We start from the raw sequence: 18,230 nt of genomic DNA on the forward strand, positions 1-18,230 counted from the left end.
AAATACATTTTTATTCTCTACCCAAACTACTTTGGGATGTATTGGGATTTCACCCTAACCTGTATAAATCTACCAGATCTCACTTCCTATTCAAAGTTCCATGTACTTGGGGTGTTTGAATAAACTCACCATACAAGTTAAATTATTTAGTGTGCTACAGAAAAGATAGATCCTGCACCAAATAAACACCTTAGTCTCACATAGAAGTTGATGTTTTAAAACACAGTCAGTATCATCCTTTACCCTTTGGCCTGATTTGCCCTAGTCCTAACTAGATCTGCTTCATTTATATCTCTGATTGAAATCTGAACTCTTTTTCAGCTTTTTTAACCATTGCTGTGTAAGGTAATACTGACATTCATAGCTGCTGAGCTCTAGCTCTGAGTCTCAGGTGTCACACAGATACCCAAAGTTCCAGGGACCAACCAGGTTATACACAAAGAGCTCAGCATCTCAGAATTTAGAGATAACCACTACAGATCAGGAATAGATGTGACTGCCTTAAGAGCTTACAGTCTAGAGACCACTACAATAAACCTTCCCCTGATAACCTGTGTTCTAAGATTCAGTTCTCAGAGTTTACACATTATAGTTAGTCCATATTAGTGAGGTTTTATAATGTTTGTCTTTTCATTTCTGTCATACTTCACTCAAAATGCTGTCCTCAAGATCCATTCACCTAGTTGCATGTCTCACAATTTCATTCCTTCTTGCAGTTGCTCAAGTTCTATTGTGTGCATACCTCTGTGGTTCCTTTCAACCCATCTCTTTGAGTGCCCAGTGACTTCATATTCTCTTTTTGGTTATCAAATCCATGGTCAAAAAGTCATTTGTGCTTAAGTTAAACATGTGATTTTAATAGCTATTTTATTAGTTACTTATTATTGCTGTAAAATTGTCACAAACTTAATGGCTTGCAACAACACAAATGTATTCTCTCATGGTGCTGGAGAACTGGAGAACTAGAGGAATCTGGAATGGGTTTTATTTGGCTAAAATCAAGGTGTCTGCAGACTGTGTTCCTAAGGAGGCCCCAGGGGTGACTTCAACTCCTTGCCTTTTACAGCTTCTGGAGACCGCTTGCATTCCTTGGCTCATGACCTTTTCCTCCATCTTCAAAGCTAGCAGCAAAACATCTTCCTGTCTCTCTCTGACTGCAGCCCCTGCCTCTGAAGTCACATCTCCTCTGCCTCTGGCCTCCCTCCTGCCTTCCTCTTATAAGGACCCCTGTGATTATGCTGGAGCCACATGGATAATCCAGGGCGATCATCCCATCTGAAGATTCTTAATTTAACCACATTTGCAAAGTCCTTTTTGCCCTTTTGCCATGTGAGGTCACATACCCACGGTTTCCAGGGATAGGACTTGGACATCTTTCGCAAGTGGGCAGTATTCCATCAACCACAGCTGTTATCCATTCATTGGCAATTTACTAATGGAAGACTTAGCCAGGATTGACACACATAACTGTTAACCAATATACTAGTTTCCCATTAGTATTCAAAGTGATTAGTATAGTGAAAAATAAATAATTAATACTCCAGACCAATGGTCCTGATTTGGGGTTGCAAACCATGGTCTCTGGATCCAAAATGCATTTCCCTATCAGAGAACATAGGTGGAGCTTGCAGTTTCAGCAGGACCTACCATCACCAGCCCAGCACATGCAGTTGAACCCAGGGCTGAGCAGGGCGAGGATGTTTGCAGAGTGGCCAGTGGGGCTCTTTGCATAATTTCACATAGGAAACCAGAAGTTAAACTTCTGTCTCTGATCCCTTGGATCCTCAGAGCCCTGGAAAGGCCACTGCTTTGGATGGACAAGTTCTATAATTGTGACTGAATTACATCCTGGGAGCTGTGTGTGATAACTAGACTGCTGAAGACAATGAGCCAAGGCAGAGCAGCTCTTTAGTTCCCAGGAAACCTGGCTCTTCTTTGAATCTACAGCCAATGTAGGCCAACAGCTGTCAGCTTTGCTTCCTTACACAAAGGACCTGGAAGAGGGTCACATGGCACGCTGGCATATTTTATGCATGTGTCTGTGAATTGACTTTATTTTAGGGATTAAAAAAAATTCCTCTATTTACTTTTAAGAATGACCCTGAAGTTTGTTACTCAGAACAAAGTCTCTCTTCTCTTTTTCTTATATAATCAAATAAAATACAGGTTCATCCTGGAACTACAGAAGAAGCAATAAGAAGGAAAATTTTTTGTTTGCCTAACTTTGGGATGCACTTTTTTTGAAAAATCCCAAGATGCCAGTTTTTTTCTCTGATGTGAAAAGCTCAAGTTCACTACCTCAAGTCTAGGTTTTCCAAAATTATAATGTGTCAGTTCTTTGAGAAGATCTACTTCTTCTTCCTCACTCCCAACACATTCATTCACAGATTTACTATTTAAGAACCTATTGATTAACTCTTCTATGTTTATAAAGACTGAAGGCCATAGAGCATAGATGCTGTTTTCATTGGGTTTATGATTTAAAAGGGGAGACCAAAGCCAGTTTGAGTTACTGAACCATGGACTAATAAAGTTGGACCCTTTGATGTTGCTGTCTCAAAAGAAAACCCGGTGAGAGGGGACAGTGTCTGGAAGAGTAGACACTCACACAGCTGTCAGCTGAAAGAATAAGAGGGTTGCTTGGGCCCAACAGAGCCTGCTGAGAAGACATGATCCCAGGTGGCTCTTGGTGAAGATCACAGTAGTGTGGTTTAGAAGAAAGAAAGGGTCCTGGGAGTTAGAGCCCTGGATTCTAGATCTGCCCCTGTACAGTGTATGACACTGCACATGTTGCACAACATCCTGTGCACTTCAGCTACCCACCTATTATGGATTGAACCACACCGTCCAAAAATACGTGTTCAAGTCCTAATCCCTGGTCCTGTGGGTGTGAACTTATCTGTAAACAGGATATTTGGAGAGCCTATTAAAATGAAGCCAGGCTGAATTGGGGTGGGCCTTAATCCAACATGACTGGAGTCCTTTAAGCAGAGGAAATTTGGACATGTAGTAGCAGTGAGTAGGAGAGCGAACGAGAGAGAGATGCCACATAATGGAGGCAGAGATTGCAGTATGGGTTGCTGGCAAGCCATCACCAAAAATGCTACAGACTTCAGAGAAAACTGTGAGACAGTAAATTCTTGTTGTTGAAGCCAACCAGTCTGTGGTATTTGTTATAGCAGCAGTTGCAAAATAAGACACCGTCTATGGAATGAAAGGCTCCCGTGATACTCTAGGCCTCTTGTGCACACTAAGCTCCTCATTGGTGAGGTTGTGTTCACAAGACTAATTCAGAACTCACTTACCTTAGGAAACATGCCACTGTCCAGCGCTGGTGGGAAATTAATTGTTCTAATCTCAAAAATGTATTTTCTAATATCATCTAAGTTGAGGACTGAATGAGGAGATGGAGACCCCAACTCATGACCCTAGGCAGCCCCTGACTGGATTAAGTGGTTAACATTTGGGCTTCTTTCTATTTCTGTTGAAGCAAATAATGGATAATTAAAGACAAAGAAACTCTGTGAGATGAAATGTTTAGTTTGGAGAAACTTGAAGCGAGTGGAGAAAGCCAATGGCTGTCTGTCTGCAGATATCTGGGAAAGAGTTTTCCAGGCAGGGTACAGCACGTAAAAGAGCCCAGGGTGAGAACAATGAAGACACCAATTCTGGTGTGGCTGGAGTTTATGGACCAAGAAACAGAGTGGCATATTAAACCCATTCAACTATTTCTGATGGGAGAGGAACAGAGGGGGAAAGGGGGCAACATATATTGTAGCTTCTTAGCCTCCCACCTCCTCGTGAAGTAGAAGAAGCAGCCAGTGTCCACATGTGTGACACTCATCACATTGTCTTGATATTCTGGTATGAGTGATCACCTCAACAAAGCTCGGGACCTACTGGGTCATCTCCCGCCTACGTTGGAGGAAGAAGAGGCTGACTACATTAGCCATTCCATGGTACATGGAAAATAGAAAAAAAGCAGCACAATGTCTGAATCCACTTCCTAAAAGCATTGCTAAGTAATGCTGGAAAGTAGGCAGATGGTGAGATCCCTTGAAACATCACCATGAAATATCTGGAGGCATTGTAGATGATAAGTTTCCTGCATTGGAAAAATCCAATGTTTAATCTTTACCACTATCCCCTTCAGTTTAATTATTTTATTTCCTGAGGAAACAAACTTTGAAAAAGTATTTAAAAATGTAACAGGATGAATCGTCAATCCATGAAAGAAAACAAACCCGTTGTAATTAACAACTGTTCACTGGGATCTAGCTTGCTGCTACTGAGCAAGATAAATGCCAACCCAGAGCTGGCACCAGCGACATGTCCCAGTTCCATTATTTTGTCCTCACTCAGCCAAGTAATTGATGTCTAATCATTTTGCCCGGTAGATGTTGATGGAGAGGGGATGGTTTCTCTCCCGGTTGTCCCAGTATCACGAGCAGCTTCTGGACTGTGGCTCAAGGAGTGACGTAGTTACAGAGCAGGGTCACTGGGCGAGTGTGTCCCCTGGCCAACCCTCCCGAGCACATGGAGGCAGGGCAGCCGTCCCAGGGGGTCAGAGCAGACACTGGGTCAGCCTCCACGCTGGGAGTTTGTTCTCCACAGCAGCCTCTCTGACGTAGTAAAATTTTCAAGTTCTAGATCCAGAGCCTGCAGAAGCAACTCTCTGCTTGACAAAAAGAATCTAGGTGGTGAATCTTTTTCCTCCTGGTAGCAGAAGTGGTTATGACAATGACAAGCCTATTTTGAAGTGATTAAGTGCTTCATTTCATTCTGTTTCGTGATCTTGATAGTGAAATGGTTATTTAGCCAAGGACTTTTAGGTACGGTTACTTCTTTTTCAAGAAGGACTGGGAAAGGATCCTTCAGATGCACAAGTTGAGAGAATTTCTGAACAGCCGTTTGAATGATTAGGGAGTTTAGCCACATTCCAGGGACAAAGGATTTCATAACTAACCCAAACAATTGTGTGGCTGATTTTGCAGCTAATTAATTTCGCACATACAAATAAACTCTAGCCATTCAAATCTGCTTCCATTAACACTACTATTTGTTTAAGTTGCTGCTATAAGGACCCTATTATTCTATTATTCACTACAGCCAAGGGAGGGCTAAAGACTGCCAGCAGATATCTGAAACACATGTTTGTTAAATAATTAAGCTCATTTTTGCAGAAAATAGAGAGGTTGCTCTTAAGGGGACTGCAGTCCTTTCTTAGGAGGAAAATATAAGATGTTTGTGACAGCTATTTTATTCATGCTTTATTTCATTTTGGGGGAGTATTGATGAGAGCCTACTTTATGCAAAGCCCTGAGCTACTCACCAGAGAAATTAAAAATGATTAAAACATGGTCTCTTCCAGGAATAATGTTAGTTAAGGTAGTCTAGGCTATGCTGCAGTAATGAGAAACTCCTAAACCTCAATGATGATGTAGCTACCGTTTACTTCTCACTTGCACAATTTCAGTGTGGGTTGGCAGCTTTCCTGGATAGCACTCCTACAAGTAATTATTCTGGGATCCTGGCTCCTTTCGTCTTGTGTTGCTCTTCTCTATTTGCAGAAAGTGAAGAGAGGCCTGGAGGCTCACTCAATATATTTTTAAAGGCTAGTCCTGGAAGACGCTTATATCACATCTACCACATTTCCTTAGTTGGAAACCAACACATGGCCTCACACCAATTGCAGAGACGACTGGGAATGAAATCTTGCTGTGGGCCAGAAAAAGGAAATGGGATTGGTGAAGAGAGAGCTGGTCTCCATCCTAGGAAGCTTTTGCTTGAACGGCCTAGAAAGATCAGCAGATACAGGGTACTGTTATTAGGATTAACAAAAGCATTGAACAGAGGAGGAAACAAAGATGGGAGCCAACAGAGATGAGAGTGATTCACTCTGATTTAAGGGGATAAAGGAAGGCTGCTTGAGGAAGTGGGTTTGAGCAAGGCCATGAGCATGAATTGATATTTAAATAGCAGAAATAAAGGGGTTAAGTTAACCAAAAGGCACAGAAGTGGGAAAGTTCATAACAGCCAGATATAGTAAGGGAACTGATAAGACTGGAGGAAAAAAGAGTGGTGAGGAAAAGGGAAGCCAGGTGTCCAAGGATCCTTGGATGGTTTGGTAAATAGTTTGGGTTTTGTTTTGTGGGCAATGAGACTCTGAAAGCTTTTTGAATGGGTAGTTGCATCATCAGATTTCTGTTTTGAGAGATATTTTCTTTTCCATGTATTTAATTGTTGGTTGAGGTTGGTGGGAAGCTTAATGATCGATAATTAGAGATGTTACTGTTTCATAACAGGCGGTTCTTTTCTTCCAAGAAATTAAAACACTTGGTGCATGTTGTAGAAGCCTGCTAATCCTCAGTTTCTTCAAGAGCCAACAGATATGAATCAAGTATCCCTCTATGATCTACGTGACTGAGAAAACCTCATGCTGAAGGCACAAGTGACATGTAAGAAGGGTTGCAGGTTGCATCATACTTGCTAGCCTTGCAGAGGACGCTGACCGAATGCCGCTGGGAGAACCAGAGCGATACTCGGCAGTGATAGCTCAGGATACTGACCTTTGACTGCAGGGATTTAAAGCAACCCTTGTGTGTGCTGTCATCAGAACCTTTGAGTTCCAGCATTCAACGTGTTTCTGATCAGCTAATAACAGCCCATATCTTCAACTTTCCCTGAAAAGGAAATATCTTTTTTTTTCTCCATGTATTCTCAATCCTACAGTTGCTTTGTAATGCTGGTGGTTGAATGCTTTTCATGACAGTACTTGTCTACAGGTATGGAAATTTAGTTTGTTCTACCATAGATGACATTCCTTTGGTTTCTTTGTTCCTCCACCTAAGGTTCCCAGCCAACCCTTGTCATTCCTCCACCCCCAATCTAAGGACAGTAGGAAATGTGGCAACATGGAAACCCTGATATTATATGATCTTTTCTTTTTCAGAGGAATTTAGCACCCTTCACTTGAATAGAAATTGTAGAAGGGGCACTTCCTAAATCTGGGTTCCTTACTTGGCGTGGCCAATAAAAGTCACAGGCTGAGGAGGAAAAGAGGATTTATTTACACTGGCGGGAGGACAGGGGGAGATTTCCCAAATCAGCCTCCCTGAAGTGATTTTTCAATTGGCTTTTATACCCATCACAGACAAAGAGAGATAATCATCTTAGTTAACAGGTAAGCTTCTAGCTTTGAAGGTTACATTTTAAGCCTACTTTACCGTTTCCAGCTTGCATACAGTTTTAAGATTATATTTAAAAAGTTACTGTTACAATTTCCCCTTAAAACAATGTCTGTTTCCACTATTGGGAATTGGGCCACTGTTGTTCATTCTGGCTACTTACTGCTGAAAAATGGTGTCCCAGCCCCAGAAGGCTTTTGTAGCCAAAGGACTAAAGAAAGCACCAGACACATTCTGAGACATGAGCTTTAATTTTGGAGGCTTACCTGCAGGATGGGGAGTCAGTCACATTGCCCTAAATTTAGGAACTTCTCTGAATGGATTCAGGAGCTGCTCAGAATGGCAGCCAGTTCAAACCCCAATGTGAAGATACTCCACACTTAATGGGGGGCTGAATGAGCTGGTTATAAGAGCTCAACATTCCAATGAGTGAAAGCATAAGGCGGGAGTGGGGGTCATGCAACACAGAGAGGGATTGATTGTAATCAACGAGGAGGAGGGGAGGATTATAGATTATCTTGTAGATAACAATATCTCAGGGAGCTTCAGGGAGGAGGTAGTTATAGATTACATTTAGCACCGGAGGCCTGATTTTATAAGGAGAATAGGTCAAACATTAACTGTCCTAGGTCAAACAAACTGCTGTGTGCAGTCTTCAAGGCACTTGGGGAAGGCCCTGGGCTCAGGGCTCCCACAAATGGGGTGATGTAGTTAAGGGGTCATCTTGTGGAATTTCTGACCATGACCTTATTCCTGAAGGTAGCCAACTGAATAGAAATTAAATTATTAATTGAAATAATCTTAGCTTGAACTTGATCATTTGGGTGAGCTAGGAGAGAAGAGTTATTTCTAGATTCATTAGGGATATAGGTATAAAATTTTATTTTGACCAGAGCACGTGTTCCTCCTTTGGAGGTGGTGAGGATTCCCAAGGCCATTTTGTTTTGTAATACTGCTTTGTACATTAAAACCATTTCTGCATTTATTAGAGTTTTACTGTGATAGCTATCAATCATTTAATGCATTTATTTTGGTAATTACATTTTTAACTCTTTTAAATGGGACAAATATTGCAGCTACATGATTATCAGGTTTATTGGGTTCTATTAGGGGTGACAATATATTTCAGGTCTTAGATTCCAGTTAGTTCCATATCAATTACCAGCAAATAAAGAAATGATTTGTTTACAATTTTCAGATTTTGCATATCAAGGAAAGGATGTGTAGCAGGGAATGATTTTTTGTTCCTAACAAAATGGAGCCTTCTGGCTCAGTCTTCAATATCCTGGGGAGGCAAAACTATTCTCTTTGAGAATTGAACATGTCCAATTTTTATTCTTTCTGTAAAGTTTTTCCCTTTTTTAAATTTAACTGATAGGAATAACATAGCACCATTTTACTAGTGATATTGGCAGAGAAAATGAGATGATGTTCTGGCTGGGTTAAATTTACTAACCAATAACAAGAATGTCTCTGCTGATGTTATTGGTGCTTAACACATTGTATTTTTCTTGCATCTTAATTATGAATGACCTGAGAGCTATCTAGTCTGTCCCCTGTAAGGGGGATATTCACCCTGGCAAGCTAGAGGCACAAATCCAGCTTTATAGATGCAGCACATGAATAGGCCCCCTGTAAGGAGAAATTGCTTTGGTAGGTTGCTATTAAAGGGCACATTAAAGTTATGGAAAAATAGGTAACAAGGAACATCATAGCTATTTGACTAGTAAGATTTATTTTTCTGAGCAAATATTTTAGGTTAGCCAGAGGTTTACAAGTATACTTATGTTCTGAATTATCAGGAGGATTTGCTGTCACTGTGGCTTTTCAGCTAGCAGGTGCGTCTCCATCCTGGAACAGTTGCAGCTTGTCTCTGGTGTGGTGAATTCCAGGGCTTTATCCCCTGCAAATTAAGAAAAGAATGAGTAATGAGTAACACTAAAAAAGGCCTAAGCCATTTAGCTGAACCTGGGAATGCTGGTCCTTTCAGATGTGGAGCCAGACACAACCCATGGAATTAGACATAAGTTTAATAGACTTATTTACAGGAGATGGTTTGTTCCATGGCAGGGAGCTGGGAAAGATGAAGGTTAGCGCTCTGCAAAAGCATGGGGTACCAGGGGGTGGTTTATAAGGTTTAAGTCAAGGAGGGTGTGACAACAGAGTTTTGGCCGGGTCTTGTGACACAAGGATATGGAGATTTGTTATCAACAGTGATCAGGAAGGGGAGTTGCAATGTTTTGTTTACAATACATTTTTTCCTCCCCTGGGGAGATTTGATGACTTTTGACATCTGTGCTGGTCAAGAAGATGTCTATATGAAATCACTATGGAGGGGAGGGGACCCGGGCCGTGGGGTGGGTCATCACAGGGGGTACACCTGTGGGAAATGTAAGAAGATTAGAGGCATAATTATTAATTTCAGTTAAAGTAGCACTTAAAGATTTTGCATGTTGTATTGTGGCTAATTCTGAACTTGGATGCATGTTACCTGCATATTCAACCTTTAGAAATGATCTTATAAATGTTGTTTTATAAGGGCACAAACTTAACCCGCTTTGGGGTGCTATTCTTATTCTCAGGAGAGCAACGGGTAGAACTCGATTCTATTTTAAATGAGTTCTCAAGCTGATTTTGCCAAGGCTGTCTTTAAAGTCCAATTTATGCATTTTGTTTTTCCTGTAGACTATGGCTTGTAAGCAGAACATGGGCACCAGTCGATACTGAAGAGTCTTGAAACACCTTGAACAATTTTTGCTATGAAAGCTCATCTATTGTTGCTTTGAATAGAAAGCAGAAGTCCAAATTTAGGAATAATTTCTTGAAGTAACCATTTTACAACTTGTGCTTTTTAGTCTGGAAAAAAAAAAAAAAAAACTCTTTTAACCATCTAGTAAAAGTGTCTGTAAGTACTAGCAAAGACTTGAACTGCTCAGGGACTTTTGGCGTTACAGTAAGTCTATTTGCCAGTCCTCCTCACTGTCTAAGCCCTTTTATTATCCATGGACAGATGTCCTTTGCAAAGAATGTCTTTACAGTTTCTTGGGATGCGTTACTGCATCTAACAATTTCAAAATTAGATTTATTATGTCTTTGTTGGCTGTGGTTATTTGACCATACTTTTTTTTTTTTTTTTAACTTTTTATTTTTTTTTACTATTTTTTTTAATCATCATTTTATTGAGATATATTCACATACCACACAGTCATACAAAACAAATCGTACTTTCGATTGTTTACAGTACCATTACATAGTTGTACATTCATCACCTAAATAAATCCCTGACACCTTCATTAGCACACACACAAAAATAACAAGAATAATAATTAGAGTGAAAAAGAGCAATTGAAGTAAAAAAGAACACTGGGTACCTTTGTCTGTTTGTTTCCTTCCCCTATTTTTCTACTCATCCATCCATAAACTAGACAAAGTGGAGTGTGGTCCTTATGGCTTTCCCAATCCCATTGTCACCCCTCATAAGCTACATTTTTATACAACTGTCTTCGAGATTCATGGGTTCTGGGTTGTAGTTTGATAGTTTCAGGTATCCACCACCAGCTACCCCAATTCTTTAGAACCTAAAAAGGGTTGTCTAAAGTGTGCGTAAGAGTGCCCACCAGAGTGACCTCTCGGCTCCTTTTGGAATCTCTCTGCCACTGAAGCTTATTTCATTTCCTTTCACATCCCCCTTTTGGTCAAGAAGATGTTCTCCGTCCCACGATGCCGGGTCTACATTCCTCCCCAGGAGTCATATTCTATGTTGCCAGGGAGATTCATTCCCCTGGGTGTCTGATCCCACGTAGGGGGGAGGGCAGTGATTTCACCTTTCAAGTTGGCTTAGCCAGAGAGAGAGGGCCACATCTGAGCAACAAAGAGGCATTCAGGAGGAGACTCTTAGGCACAAATATAGGGAGGCCTAGCCTCTCCTTTGCAGCAACCGTCTTCCCAAGGGTAAAACTTATGGTAGAGGGCTCAACCCATCAAACCACCAGTCCCCTATGTCTGTGGTTATGTTAGCAACCATGGAGGTGGGGTAGGCGAATACCCCTGCATTCTCCACAGGCTCCTCAAGGGGGCACTACATCTTTTTTCTTTTCCTTGTTTTTCTTCCTTTCTTTTTTTTTTTTTAACTTTCCCTTCTTTTTTAAATCAACTGTATGAAAAAAAAAGTTAAAAAGAAAACAAACATACAATAAAAGAACATTTCAAAGAGACCATAACAAGGGAGTAAGAAAAAGACAACTAACCTAAGATAACTGCTTAACTTCCAACATGTTCCTACTTTACCCCAAGAAAGTTACATAATATTGCAACATTTCTGTGAACTTGTTCCTACTATATCCATCAGAAATTAACAGACCATAGTCATTCCTGGGCATCCCCAGAATGTTAAATAGCTTATCTGTTCTTCTTGGATTATTGTTCCCCCTTCCTTAATTGGTCTCTACTGCTAGTTCCCCTACATTCTACATTATAAACCATTTGTTTTACATTTTTCAAAGTTCACATTAGTGGTAGCATATAATATTTCTCTTTTTGTGCCTGGCTTATTTCGCTCAGCATTATGTCTTCAAGGTTCATCCATGTTGTCATATGTTTCACAAGATCGTTCCTTCTTACTGCTGTGTAGTATTCCATCGTGTGTATATACCACATTTTATTTATCCACTCATCTGTTGAAGGACATTTGGGTTGTTTCCATCTCTTGGCAATTGTGAATAATGCTGCTATGAACATTGGCGTGCAGATATCTGTTCGTGTCACTGCTTTCCGATCTTCCGGGTATATACCGAGAAGTGCAATCGCTGGATCGAATGGTAACTCTATATCTAGTTTTCTAAGGAACTGCCAGACTGACTTCCAGAGTGGCTGAACCATTATACAGTCCCACCAACAATGAATAAGAGTTCCAATTTCTCCACATCCCCTCCAGTATTTGTAGTTTCCTGTTTGTTTAATGGCAGCCATTCTAACCGGTGTTAGATGGTATCTCATTGTGGTTTTAATTTGCATCTCTCTAACAGCTAGTGAAGCTGAACATTTTTTCATGTGTTTCTTGGCCATTTGTATTTCCTCTTCAGAGAACTGTCTTTTCATATCTTTTGCCCATTTTATAATTGGGCTGTCTGTACTATTGTCATTGAGTTGTAGGATTTCTTTGTATATGCAAGATATCAGTCTTTTGTCAGATACATGGTTTCCAAAAATTTTTTCCCATTGAGTTGGCTGCCTCTTTACCTTTTTGAGAAATTCCTTTGAGGTGCAGAAACTTCTAAGCTTGAGGAGTTCCCATTTATCTATTTTCTCTTTTGTTGCTTGTGCTTTGGGTATAAAGTCTAGGAAGTGGCCGCCTAATACAAGGTCTTGAAGATGTTTTCCTACATTATCTTCTAGGAGTTTTATGGTACTTTCTTTTATATTGAGATCTTTGGTCCATTTTGAGTTAATTTTTGTGTAGGGGGTGAGGTAGGGGTCCTCTTTCATTCTTTTGGACATGGATATCCAACTCTCCCAGCCCCATTTGTTGAAAAGACCATTATGGCTCAGTTCAGTGACTTTGGGGGCCTTATCAAAGATCAGACGGCCATAGATCTGAGGGTCTATCTCTGAATTCTCAATTCGATTCCATTGATCTATATGTCTATCTTTGTGCCAGTACCATGCTGTTTTGGCAACTGTGGCTTTATAATAAGCTTCAAAGTCAGGGAGTGTAAGTCCTCCCACTTCGTTTTTCTTTTTTAGAGTGTCTTTAGCAATTCGAGGCATCTTCCCTTTCCAAATAAATTTGATAACTAGCTTTTCCAAGTCTGCAAAGTAGGTTGTTGGAATTTTGATTGGGATTGCATTGAATCTGTAGATGAGTTTGGGTAGAATTGACATCTTAATGACATTTAGCCTTCCTATCCATGAACATGGAATATTTTTCCATCTTTTAAGGTCCCCTTCTGTTTCTTTTAGTAGAGTTATGTAGTTTTCTTTGTATAGGTCTTTTACATCTTTGGTTAAGTTTATTCCTAGGTACTTGATTTTTTTAGTTGCTATTGAAAATGGTATCTTTTTCTTGAGTGTCTCTTCAGTTTGTTCATTCCTAGCATATAGAAACATTACTGACTTATGTGCATTAACCTTGTATCCCGCTACTTTGCTAAATTTGTTTATTAGCTCTAGTAGCTGTATCGTCGATTTCTCAGGGTTTTCTAGATATAAGATCATATCATCTGCAAACAATGACAGTTTTACTTCTTCTTTTCCAATTTGGATGCCTTTTATTTCTTTGTCTTGCCGGATTGCCCTGGCTAGCACTTCCAGCACAATGTTGAATAACAGTGGTGACAGCGGGCATCCTTGTCTTGTTCCTGATCTTAGAGGGAAGGCTTTCAGTCTCTCACCATTGAGTACTATGCTGGCTGTGGGTTTTTCATATATGCTCTTTATCATGTTGAGGAAGTTTCCTTCAATTCCTACCTTTTGAAGTGTTTTTATGAAAAAGGGATGTTGGATTTTGTCAAATGCTTTTTCAGCATCTATTGAGATGATCAATTGATTTTTCCCTTTCGAGTTTTTAATGTGTTGTAGTACATTGATTGTTTTTCTTATGTTGAACCATCCTTGCATGCCTGGAATGAACCCCACTTGGTCATGGTGTATGATTTTTTTAATGTGTCTTTGGATTCGATTTGCAAGTATTTTGTTGAGGATTTTTGCATCTAAATTCATTAGGGAGATTAGCCGGTAGTTTTCCTTTTTTGTAGCATCTTTGCCTGGTTTTGGTATTAGATTGATGTTAGCTTCATAAAATGAGTTAGGTAGTGTTCCATTTTCTTCAATGTTTTGAAAGAGTTTGAGTAAGATTGGTATCAGTTCTTTCTGGAAAGTTTGGTAGAATTCCCCTGTGAAGCCATCTGGCCCTGGGCATTTATTTGTGGGAAGATTTTTGATGACTGATTGGATCTCTTTGCTTGTGATAGGTTGGTTGAGGTCTTCTATTTCTTCTCTGGTCAGTCTAGGTTGTTCATATGTTTCCAGGAAATTGTGCATTTCTTCTACATTGTCCAGTTTGTTCCCATACAGTTGTTCATAATATCCTCTTATAATTTTTTAAATTTCTTCAGGATCTGCAGTTATGTCACCTTTTTCATTCATTATTTTGTTTATATGGGTCTTCTCTCCTTTTGATTTTGTCAGTCTAGCTAGGGGCTTGTCAATCTTGTTGATCTTCTCAAAGAACTAACTTTTGGTGATATTTATCCTCTCTATTGTTTTTTTGTTCTCTATGTCATTTATTTCTGCTTTAATCCTTGTTATTTCTTTTCTTCTACTTGGTTTAGGATTGGTTTGCTGTTCATTTTCTAGCTTCTTCAGTTGATCCATTAGTTCTTTGATTTTGGCTCTTTCTTCCTTTTTAATATATGCGTTTAGTGCTATAAATTTCCCCCTTAGCACTGCTTTTGCTGCATCCCATAGGTTTTGGTATGTTGTGTTCTCATTTTCATTCGTCTCTACATATTTAGCAATTTCTCTTGCTATTTCTTCTTTAACCCACTGATTGTTTAGGAGTGTGTTGTTTAACCTCCAGGTATTTGTGAATTTTCTAAGTCTCTGATGGTTATTGACTTCTAATTGTATTCCATTGTGGTCAGAGAATGTGCTTTGAATAATTTCAATCTTTTTAAATTTATTGAGGCTTGTTTTATGTCCCAGCATATGATCTATTCTGGAGAAAGTTCCGTGAGCACTAGAAAAGTATGTGTATCCTGGTGATTTGGGATGTAATGTCCTGTATATGTCTGTTAAATCTAATTCATTTATCAGATTGTTTAGGTTTTCAATTTCCTTCTTGGTCTTCTGTCTGGTTGATCTATCTATAGGAGAGAGTGATGTGTTGAAGTCTCCCGCAATTATTGTGGAAACATCAATTGCTTCCTTTAGTTTTGCCAGTGTTTCTCTCATGTATTTTGTGGCACCTTGATTGGGTGCATAGACATTTACGATTGTTATTTCTTCTTGCTGAATTGCCCCTTTTATTAGTACGTAGTGGCCTTCTTTGTCTCTCAAAACATCCCTGCATTTGAAGTCTATTTTATCTGAGATTAATATTGCTACACCTGCTTTCTTTTGGCTGTAGCTTGCATGAAATATTTTTTTCCATCCTTTCACTTTCAGTTTCTTTGTGTCCCTGTGTCTAAGATGAGTCTCTTGTATGCAACATATTGATGGTTCATTTTTTTTGATCCATTCTGCGAATCTATATCTTTTAATTGGGGAGTTTAATCCATTTACATTCAACGTTATAACCGTGAAGGCATTTCTTGAATCGGCCATCTTATCCTTTGGTTTATGTTTGCCATATTTTTCCCTCTCTCTATTAATATCCTTTATTGTACCCATACCGAATCTCTTTAGTACTGAACCTTTCTCCAAGTCTCTCTGTCCTGTCTTTGTTTCTCTGTCTGTAGGGCTTCCTTGAGTATCTCCAGTAGGGCAGGTCTCTTGTTAGCAAATTCTCTCAGCATTTGTTTGTCTGTGAAAAATTTAAGCTCTCCCTCAAATTTGAAGGAGAGCTTTGCTGGATAAAGTATTCTTGGCTGGAAATGTTTCTCACTCAGAATTTTAAATATATCGTGCCACTGCCTTCTTGCCTCCATGGTGGCTGCTGAGTAGTCACTACTTAGTCTTATGCTGTTTCCTTTGTATGTGGTGAATTGCTTTTCTCTGGCTGCTTTCAGAACTTGCTCCTTCTCTTCTGTGTTTGACAGTGTGATCAGTATATGTCTCGGAGTGGGTTTATTTGGATTTATTCTATTTGGAGTTCGCTGAGCATTTATGATTTGTGTATTTATGTTGTTTAGAAGATTTGGGAAGTTTTCCCCAATAATTTGTTTGAATACTCTTCCTAGACCTTTACCCTTTTCTTCCCCTTCTGGGACACCAATGAGTCTTATATTTGGACGTTTCATATTATCTATCATATCCCTGAGGTCCATTTCGATTTTTTCAATTTTTTCCCCCATTCTTTCTTTTATGCTTTCATTTTCCATTCTGTCATCTTCGAGGTCACTGATTCGTTGTTCAACTTCCTCTTGTCTTGTACTATGAGTGTCCAGAATCTTTTTAATTTGGTCAACAGTTTCTTTAGTTTCCATAAGATCATCTATTTTTTAATTTAGTCTTGCAATGTCTTCTTTATGCTCTTCTAGAGTCTTCTTGATTTCCTTTATATCCTGTACTATGGTCTCATTGTTCATCTTTAGTTCTTTGAGTAGCTGCTCTAGGTGCTGTGTCTCTTCTGGTCTTTTGATTTGGGTGCTTGGGCTTGGGTTATCCATATCCCCTGGTTTTTTCATATGCTTTATAATTTTCTGTTGTTTTTGGCCTCGTGGCATTTGCTGAACTTGATAGGGTTCTTTTAGGGTTTGTAGACCTATTGAAGTCCTTATCTCTAATTTATCAGATCTACAGCTTCGTGGAGTACACTTTCTCTAACTAACCAGCAGGTGGCGTCCACGAGCCACCTGTTCTCCACAAGCCAGTTCTCCCCTGCTTAGCCTTTTTGGTGAGTGGGGGAGTGAGTCTTGTGGGGCCCAATTGGTGTACCAAGCTTGCGTGTGTAGTTGGTGTTGCCTGCCCTGTATGTGGGGCGTGTTTCTGGGCAGTCGGGGAGGGGGGGTGGCCCTAACAATCAAATCTCCCTGGTGATCCTAGAGTTTTAAAGCTGCTGCAATAGTCTAATCCTTCAGTTCAGTCCTGCCACAGTTTGTCTCTGCCACTGACCCACAAGTCCTTGGTATTGGCGTATGGCTTCTGAGACTTGCAAGTGGGCCCCTCTTCCAGGCTGTGCACCCCGGGTTCTCTGTTGAGGGATGACTGTGCTATGTCACAGGTGAGTGCCGTCCCCCCAGGGCAGTTCTGGGCTGCTGGGCTGTGTAGGGAGGCTCCCAGTCTGCTCAAATGATGGCTGAATGGGGCTTTGTTAATTCACACTGCTCCACCTTCCCAACTCTGGGACAATCAGGTGAGGTTGCAGGGAAGGCTAATGTCCACGCTCAGTTTTGTGGTGTGTGCCTGTTATTTGAAGCACTTCCGTCACACTGGGTTGTCTGGGGCAGCTCTGGGCTATGGGGCTGGCGATGGGCAGGAGTGTTTCCTGTCCACCAGGATGGTGGCTGTGAGCGGACACCCCCCTTTTCTTGGGAAGTTGTGGTGTTTAGTGAATTTTCTCAGCCACTGGATTATTGCCTTTTGTCTCAGAGCTCTCTTAGTTCTGCTCTTGACTTGATGTGCCCAAATTGAAAGTCTTTGAAGCTTTCTGTATTGGGCTTCTTAGAGTAATTGTTTTAGAAAAAGAAAAAAGGATTAAAAAAAAAAAAAAAAAAAAGGGCCCTCCTCAGAGATCTAATTGGTTATTGAAATGCTAATAGACAAAGCAACCAGGGCCATGAAGGAAAGGTCCACAGGGCAGAGAGATCAGCTTTTCTTCAGGATTTGCATATGCGCCTCAAGGCCTGAGCTCCGCCCTTCCCCTTTCTGTGTTCACCAGAACTCCAAAAATCCTCTGCTTTTATTTTGGAGTTTTTCGTTTTGTTGTTTTTTTTCTATGCCTGTCTCCTCTCTGCTGGGCTGGCTGCTCTCAGATTCTCTGGTGTCTGGTCTCAGTCTATCTATAGTTGGAGTTTGGATCAGTAGAATGAGTTTCCGATAAGGGCTGCCACTGCAGTTCTCCCTTCTCCTTCCCGGAGCTGACAGCCTCTTCTCCCACGGGACTGAGCCTGGCAGGGAGGGGCGCGGGTCCCCTGGCCGCAAAAACTTACAGATTTCGCTGATCTCAGCAGTTCGACATTTTCATGAGTGTTGTATGAAGTATGCCCAAAGACAGATTGCTCTGTGGTGTCCAGTCCACGCAGTTCCTGGCTTTCTACCTACTTTCCTGGAGGAGTAACTAAAACATACAGCTCACCAGTCTGCCATCTTGCCCCGCCTGTTGACCATACTTTTTAAAATGGTTTTGTGAGCATGCAAAATAACAAAAGCATATTTTAAGTCTGT

The 18,230-nt window shown here is 40.5% G+C and overlaps 1 long non-coding RNA gene across 1 annotated transcript in view; it reads right to left on the reverse strand.

The window, feature by feature from the left end:
* Positions 1-9,006: 9,006 nt before the first annotated feature.
* The window catches only part of LOC119528976, a 72,738-nt gene continuing 63,514 nt past the window's right edge, over positions 9,007-18,230 (reverse strand). Inside the window, exon 3 of the long non-coding RNA XR_005215795.1 lies at positions 9,007-9,090. This is a non-coding gene — a long non-coding RNA (uncharacterized LOC119528976). The remainder of the gene's footprint in view (positions 9,091-18,230) is intronic.

The sequence above is a fragment of the Choloepus didactylus genome, chromosome 3 (genome assembly GCF_015220235.1).
Source record: "Choloepus didactylus isolate mChoDid1 chromosome 3, mChoDid1.pri, whole genome shotgun sequence".
In the NCBI taxonomy this organism is placed as follows: Eukaryota; Metazoa; Chordata; class Mammalia; order Pilosa; family Megalonychidae; genus Choloepus; species Choloepus didactylus.